An 8,164-nucleotide genomic window follows, 5' to 3' on the forward strand; every position below is an offset into this window, starting at 1 on the left:
ATTGCCTGCTAACGAAAGAGAAAGAGGAAGGAAAATACCAAAAAAAGGAAAGAAAGGCGGGGGGGGGGGGGGGGGGGGAGGGGGAAGGAAAGATAGTAGAAAAAAGGAGAAGGAGAAAAGAAAAAGGAAAGGAAAAAAGCAAACGTATACAAGAAAAGAGGAAAAGTAAAAAATAAAAAGTAAAAAAGAGAAAGAAAAACAAGAAGATAAAAGAAAAATAAAATTAAAAAAGAAAATTAAAAAAAAGGAAAAGAAAAGGGAAAAGGGGGGAAGGAAAAAGGGAGAAGAGAAAATCAAAATAATAAAAGCAAAAATGAAAAAATAAAAAAAAGTTAATAAAAAGGAAAATGAAAAGTTAAAAAAAAAAGAAAACAACAAAAAAGACAAATTAACAAAGAAAAAAGGAAAAAGAAGGAAAATAAAAGGAAAAGAAAAAAATAGAAGAAAAAACCTTAAGCTAAAAACCCTGTAAGAAAGAAAAGCACAGCTTGTGTCTGAACTTAAGGCCTCATGAGTCTGAATTTAAGACATCTGTCATCTGTGGGCTCTGAAAAAATGGATGCTGGTTGTAAAAGTACTTCTGTATTTTTTTTTCCATTTGGTCTAATTGTGGGTTTCAGGTGAAAGGAAAGAAGAGAATAAATGCTCTAGTCCCTGGATCAAGATACTCAGAACAGTTTCCTTATGGTCTATTTTCAGGACAGCTATTTATACAGGATAATTTTTTTGTGTCTGTGTCCCTTTGCTGATTGCATTCATATACACAAGTCTCAAAAGGTGCAGTATGAACTGCAAAGAACCCTGTATACACAATACCAAATTCCCAAAGACATTATATTATTTGTTTAATACCAGGTTTTGCCAGCAGCTTTGCACAGTATGTCCATTTTTCTTTGTGTGAGAGTTGCCCAGAAGTACTCAAACTGTTCCAAACTTACATTTCCCTGTCCCTTCTCCCATCCCACTGACCTCCAAAAATGTGTACGTATGAGGAGGAAGTTTTGTCAGGGTTCTCTAGGGAGGATTTACTTACATGGGGAAATTGCCTGGTATATCTATTGCAGTCTGACTTGCTGTGCAAATGTCCTGATTTTTGTATAAATAGCCTTTTTCCAAATTATCTTAACATTTAAAGAGCAGTAGGGAAAATGCAGTTGTTATTAGTCAATAGGTGTAGAAGTAGTAAGTAATGGTAGTTGTAATACTCATGATGCCACAGCAGTAGGCATCTGCTGTGCTCAGAACTGTGCAAACAACACAGCTAGATGAGTCCTTCCATAGGATCTTCATGGTCTTAATATTGGTGCTGAGAGGTGACTAGCCTTAATTGGTACTGAGAGGTGATAGTGTGGAGTAGTGTCTTGGTTTGAAAAGACAGGTGTTTGCTAAGGAAGGCAGGAGCCTCCCTTGAAATGAAAATGCAAACCCCATCCCTCCAAATGATTATAACTTAGAAATTAAGGGGGCTCTCAGGCAAAGATATGGGAGTAGGAATAACAGTTCTTTCCTAGGAATAAAAAAAAAGTAAAGATAAAAATAAGAATGCAGTAATACAAAACAACACTGACAGAGTCAGAATACAACCTGACACCCTGCTGGTCAGGGTGTTGGTAGCAGTCTGATTAAATGGTGGCTGCAGTCCTGGAGTGACAGATGTGGTTCTGTTGAAGCATTGATGCTGAAGAAGGGTGCACTTTTCCTCTGAAGGTCCAGTGGTGGTGTAGATGGGTCTGGTCTTCCTCTGGGAATCCAGTGGAGAAGACAGCTGCTTCTCTGGGAATACAGTGAGAAAGGTCTGCCTGTGGTGTTCCAAGTCTCAGATTATATCTAGGTAGGAATGCTTGGCTCCTCCCCCTGGGCAGAGCATCTCACAATGGGATGATGTAATTTTTATCAGTCATGCTGTGGCACTCAATGGCCCATTAACAGAAGATATTTCCCAGAGGGAGGATTGGTCATGGACGAGATAAAGAAAACTGTACAATTAACAGAAGATAACTCCCCCACCTCTAACAGATGGCAATAGAATACACCCCCCCAGCCACATCTTGCAACCTAAGACAAGTAGGAATATGGAAAGAAGGAAATAGCTCCAATCTGTGTGGTTTTCTTGAGTGCTAACAGTTTGTTAAGGTTCAGAATCACGGAACCACTAAGGTTAAAAAATCCCTGAAATATCATTGAGTCCAGCACTGCCAGGGCCACCACTATACCATGTCTGACATGTGGAGGAATCATTAAAAAATGGCACTGGAGTACAAGTATCTACCTTGTTGCAGTGTCCATGGGAGCTACTTGTTCATCATGACAGAAGGACACAGGAGATACAAGTGAAAAGGTGGGACAAAGAGTAAGAAACCAGAAGGATGCATACATGAAGGATATGGATAAATATGCTCTGCACTATGTACATGCCTACAGGAAGTTATTCAGGATGAGCCTTGGGAAGTTTAAAACCATTCCAAACCTTTAATCTGAGAAATTTTGTGGACAGTCAAGCCCTCAGGCTTGATATGCCAAACAATTTCAGCACATATTTATATACTCTTTATGTGACATGTTGTGTTTTAAGTGCTTTGATGAATCAGGGAAGTCCATTGTTGAATTGTTGCAGTTTCTTTGTCTCCTGCTCCTCATGCACACATTGGGGTGTGGGTCCAGTGGCAAAGCATGACTGCTTTTGGGGGAGCTACCAAGGTGTGCATGTGAGGGTTTATTTCACCAGACCTGGGTGCTGAACCAGTAATCTAAATCTAAAAGTTCAGCAGTCATTACCTTTCCTACTGCTTCTGTGGGTCAAAGCTATTACCATTTACATCAGCAGGAGACAATGATTCACCATTTTTAATGGGGTTTTCCTAAAACAGAACTGGTCAAACAAATGTGACAATTAAAAAACCAGACCTGGGGCTTTCCATTGGCATTTAAGCCCCAGGGAAGCAAGTGGATGTTGAGCAAACAACCCACTTTGGCTTTGCAGACTGCAAAGAAAGATTTTACAGAGTGTAGCTGTATCCACCCATTAAGAGAAGGAGAGGCAGCTAGATGAGATTTTCTGGATTGCATTTCCTAACTGACCTAGTTATTAGATTTAAATGTTCGGAAAATCATCTTCTTGCTAATCTTTAGAAATATATTTGGGGTGCTGTAAGTAATTAATTATCATGTCAGAAAGATAACTGAACTGGAAAATACGGCTTTATTGTCATCTGTTGCTCCAGGTAACCTCCAAAACGTGAAGACCTCTCCAAATCTACCAGTAAGTTCATGCAGGATTTATGAAGAGTGTCTGTGGAGCTGGGACACAGAATCATAGAATAGTTTAGGTTGGAAAAGCCCTAGAAGATCACCAAGTTCAAGCATTCCCCCAGCACTGCCAAGCCCACCACTAACCCATGTCCGCAAGTGCCACATCCACACAGCTTTTAAATCCCTCTAGGCACTGGAACTCCAACACTGCCTTGGGCAGCCTGTGCCAGGGCTAAACAACCCATTGGGAGAAGAAATTTTTTTTCATATCCAACCTTAACCTCCCATGGTGAAACTTGATTCTATTTTTCTGGTCTTATTGCTTGATACCTCGGAGAAAATACTGACCCCCACCTCCCTAAAGTGTTTTTTCAGGCAGTTGTAGAGAGTGATAAGGTCTCCCCTGAGCTTTAGAAGACTGACATTACTCTTAAAAGCTACCATGGACAGCACAGGTGAGACTCCCTGCACCCAGACTTCAGCTACATCTGTCCCTGACTTCAAATGCAACTCAGCAGGAGTAACTCTCACTCAAGGAATCCTGCAATTCCCTTGCAAAGGTCCTAAATCTGCTGCAGACCTTACCAGACTCGTGCTATATAAACCATACTAGATTTCAACCAACCACACACACACAAAAAAAAAGGCATATTCTGTTACTAATGCCCTAGGACCATCCATGCACCCTTCAGCAGCATTTCATTTATAATTTGTTTTTATGTATGTATCTCCTCTCTCTCTCTTCTTCCATCCCTGCAACAGAAGAAGACCCTCCATGGATGACTCAGGAAAACATTATACATCTGCAGATCCAGGACTCCACTGTAAACTCTGTTGGAGCAGAGGTCCATGCTCATTCATTTAAAAAATCTCTACAGCAGTGTGCTGAGTCACGGCACTCTCCAAATATTTAATGATATGACACAATTATGTGTATTGTGGGGTGTGGTGTTACAGTTTTATCAGTGAATTTCAAAATGCTGTGTGCTATGAATGAGCTACTAAAGCTATCATCCTCCCAAAGGGGTTAGAGGCGCATTTCACCCAGCATTAGTGGCAGCCAAAGGAGCCATGGATAAATGCTCCCAATGAATTTTTTTTAAATTGTTTAGCTGGGACCAGTGGCTGGAAGCATGTGATAGGATGCCATTCCTACATTTTAAACAAGTATTCTGGCCATCTTGAGGCACAGGCTCCAGCTACAAATATAAATAACTTTGAGCTAGTGGCCATTTACTGTCCCAAAGCACAACTGGAATAGAAAACTAAGCTCCATTACCCACACTCTGCATTAGGAAACATCTTTCTTAAATCCCCCAAGCTCTGCATTGACTTTAATGAGTGGTTTTTTGGTGAGAAATTATGTATAATAATAAATTACAGGTCAGTGACCAGGTTTGTGCACTTGACCCTATTTACTTGTTAAGCAGATATAAGTTTTTGACTGGTTTCCTAAGTTTCAATTTCAAGCATTGATAGGGACATTTTTTTAAAAAGGCTCTGCCACCTACTAAAAATGTGCTAAATTTATATAATATGAATTTTGAATATTCACATACATACTTTATTTTCTGACAGGGAGAACAAGAAAAGACTGATGCTAAAATAATTTTCAAAGTGCTGAAGAGCAGGAGTACATATGAAAAAGTAAGGACTCAGAAAGTGAAGTTCTTCCAAATTAAATCAAGACTAGGGAACATAATTGAGGAGTTATTGCTTTGGACTGCTTCATAGGAAGCATTGTTATTTCTGAGGGGCAAATACATTAGCACAAGACTAATCTGTACAGCATCCAGGGAGAAGTGCCACATGTCTGGGAAGAGGATGATAGCATCTGATACATGATTTTTTTTTTTTAACATGAGGTTGTTATGAAGCCAGGCAGTGGGTTAATAAAAGAATACACTTTGGCAGGGACCCAGCAGGGACTGGGATGGCAAGGAGTGTCCCTGCAGATGCAGAGGAGAGATGTGTGAGCATCTATCACAACAACGCTTCATCATGCATGGAGAGGGTGCAACTCTGGCTGTGCCTTAGCAATGCCTGGCAGCTCTAAGGTAAATAACATAAAGGTTTTTGTCCCAAGATGTGTCAGTCAGAGGGAGGTAAAAGCTCTGAGGTTCTTCTTGTAGTGCCCAAACCCTAGAGATGTAGGCCAGATCCTACAAAGGCCATATGCAAACTGCCTTGTACCTATAGCATAGACAACTTTACAAGGGGGTGAAATCACTCTTTGTCTTTCCTCTGGCATACAAGGCCACCTCTGTAAATCAGAAAGATTGCAGCAATCTGAAATTTCTCCTACTCCAGACATCTTGCAGAAAATTATGGCATTTTTCAGCATGAAATGCAAGCCTGAAGAATTATTCTACCTTCATTTTCCTCCTGCCCTTAAATAGCAGACATTTTTGTGCAGTAGCATCCCAATTATCTGCCTGTAAACGTGTAGCCACAATCCATTTTCCCTAAATTATAGTGGGTTTTGTCTCCCTTGCCTTGTCTTTATTATCATCACTCATCACCTATGCTGTAGGAGTGCCTAGTCCATGCCCCGTTCAAGCCACAACAGTGTCCAATTCTTGTCCCACTGCACCAGCCCAGCTTCCATAACCAGCCAGAGAAAAATCAAAGCAGTTTCTCGACTTTTATGCCTTTTGCTGGAGAGCAAGTAAACCTGACCTTCTGCCCCTGGGACTGACCAGAAAAGGCTTCTCTTCCAGACCAAAGATCCCACACCTACCCCAACACTGCCTTTTAAAGGCTAATAAAAAACAGCTGACAACTCCTCTCTCCAAAGCTGAATGCTCCCTTCAGGGTAGAGGAGTGCTTTCCCTTCCCTGAAGAAGTCCAGTAACCCCTCCTTTGCTGCAGTGCTGGAGCTGTAGTCCTCCTTGCAGGGGGACTTAGCTGTAGGTGCATAATTAATAGCAGTGATTTGCAAGAGTGGAGGGAATGACACCAGCTGGAAAGATAAAACTGTCTTTTTAGAATAGGAGGAATAATGTAAAATGTTCAAGGGGGTGCCTTTCATTATCGTCCCTGCTTTGCGGCTGCTGTCTGAGAGTAGAAACACCTAATCAAAAGCAAGATATTTGTTAGACATGCCTGTTTCGGCCCAATTTTATTCTAGTCTCTGGTCCCAACATTCATTCTGACTCTGTGATGTGAAGCACGGAGCAAGAGAAAGCTGTGCCAGGTTTTGCTCTGAGTCATAGGTCTCAGAACAATCTCATGCAAGGCAGCATGAGGGCCAGGTTACCCAAAGGGCTTTTGGAGAGGTCTTCAGACAAGACTGACTTCCAAAAAAGAGAGTGGACTTTTTGCAGGGCTTAAGGCAGTCATCCCTGCTGCTATAGCTCCTAAACAGATATTCTAATGCTTCCAGTGCTTCAAAAAAATAAGATTTCTGTAGCCTAAGTGGAAGTTGAACATCTCTGCAAACCCATCCACGACCAAATGGGCTTAACATTTCTGAAGATCCAGACACAAATGTCCCAACTGAAAGGACATTCTTCTTCTGGGAAACAAGCAATAGAACAAGAGGAAATGGCCTCAAGCTGTGCCAGAGGAAGTTTAGATTGGGGATTAGGAAAAATTTCTTCTTCAAAATGGTTACGAAGCCCCAGAACACGCTGCCCAGGGCAGTGGTGGAGTCCCCATTCCTGGAGGGATTTAACAGATCTAACAGATGTGGCACTTGGGGACATGAGTTAGTGGTGAGCTTGACAGTGCTGGACTTCATGATTTTACAGATCTTTTCCAACCCAAATGATTCAGTGATTCTATGGTTCTGTGACACATTTTTAGACTTGGCAAAGCAAAGCAAGACTGAGATGGGCCATGGGTCACCTTGGTTAGTTGCAGAGAATGTATGACGCCCAGGCTGGGGAAGGATCTCAAAGCAACCTGCAGTGCCCCAGCTCAGCCAAGTACTTCTGTTTGCAACTATGAAAAAAAGCTGCTTTTTGATGGAAACCTAGGACAGCAAGCAGATTAACAGAATGATCACCTTATGACCTAGCTTGACAAGAACTGGCAAGGTAGCAGAGAAGGTAGCAAAGAAGGTACCATTCTTTGAAACTTAGACTGGAGCAATTTGGACAAGGAAAACCTCTCTCAAATATACCCTAGGCTATGTAATAATAAACCATAGACAACATTTTTATGGTTTACCTGAAATCTTTGCTTTTCACAGGAGTCAGTTCATACATCTGTCTCACTCAATCCTTTGCTGACTTGGAAGCATAAATTTTGAGCAAATCTGTACAGCTCAAGTGGGGTCTACTTTTTGAGCACCTATGTCCCATTTAGTCCCTGCTAATACTCTAGGTGCCATTTTCTCCCCACTGGGACACAACTGTGGATACCCAGAGTTCCTCATCTGCTTGCACTGCTGGGAGACCAGCACACAAAAACACAATCTCTGATTTATGTAGGCATTCTTTAAGACATGCTTAGGACATTCTTGAGCTATCCAGCCTGAATTATCCTTTTTAATTGGTTTCATTAAATAATGATCTTTAAGGGGATGCTATGAAAACCTTTCATCCTTTCCTAGAAGTACCCAGGCTTGGTTGTTACGCTCTTATCCTAAACTGCCAGGAACACACCTGAGATGAATCCTTTTTGTTGACAACAGTAATTTTTTTTCCCTAAGTGATTTCTCTGTAATCCTAATGTGATTTCTTCCTGATTCAACCTTATGGTTCTGTAAGGTTTTCTGTTTACCTACAAACAGGTTTTGGTTTGTCTTCCATATTGGGGTATGTTGATGTCATGGTTTGATGCTGGCGCAATGCCAGCGCCCCCATGAAAATGCACCTTCCCAAATAAATGCTGTGAGATGCGATCAGGAGCAGAGCAGAACAGGCCCAAGCAGGGGAAAAACTTTATTAAACTAGTACTACTATAAAAG

This window comes from Vidua chalybeata, chromosome 2, assembly GCF_026979565.1.
Source record: "Vidua chalybeata isolate OUT-0048 chromosome 2, bVidCha1 merged haplotype, whole genome shotgun sequence".
NCBI classification, from domain to species: domain Eukaryota; kingdom Metazoa; phylum Chordata; class Aves; order Passeriformes; family Viduidae; genus Vidua; species Vidua chalybeata.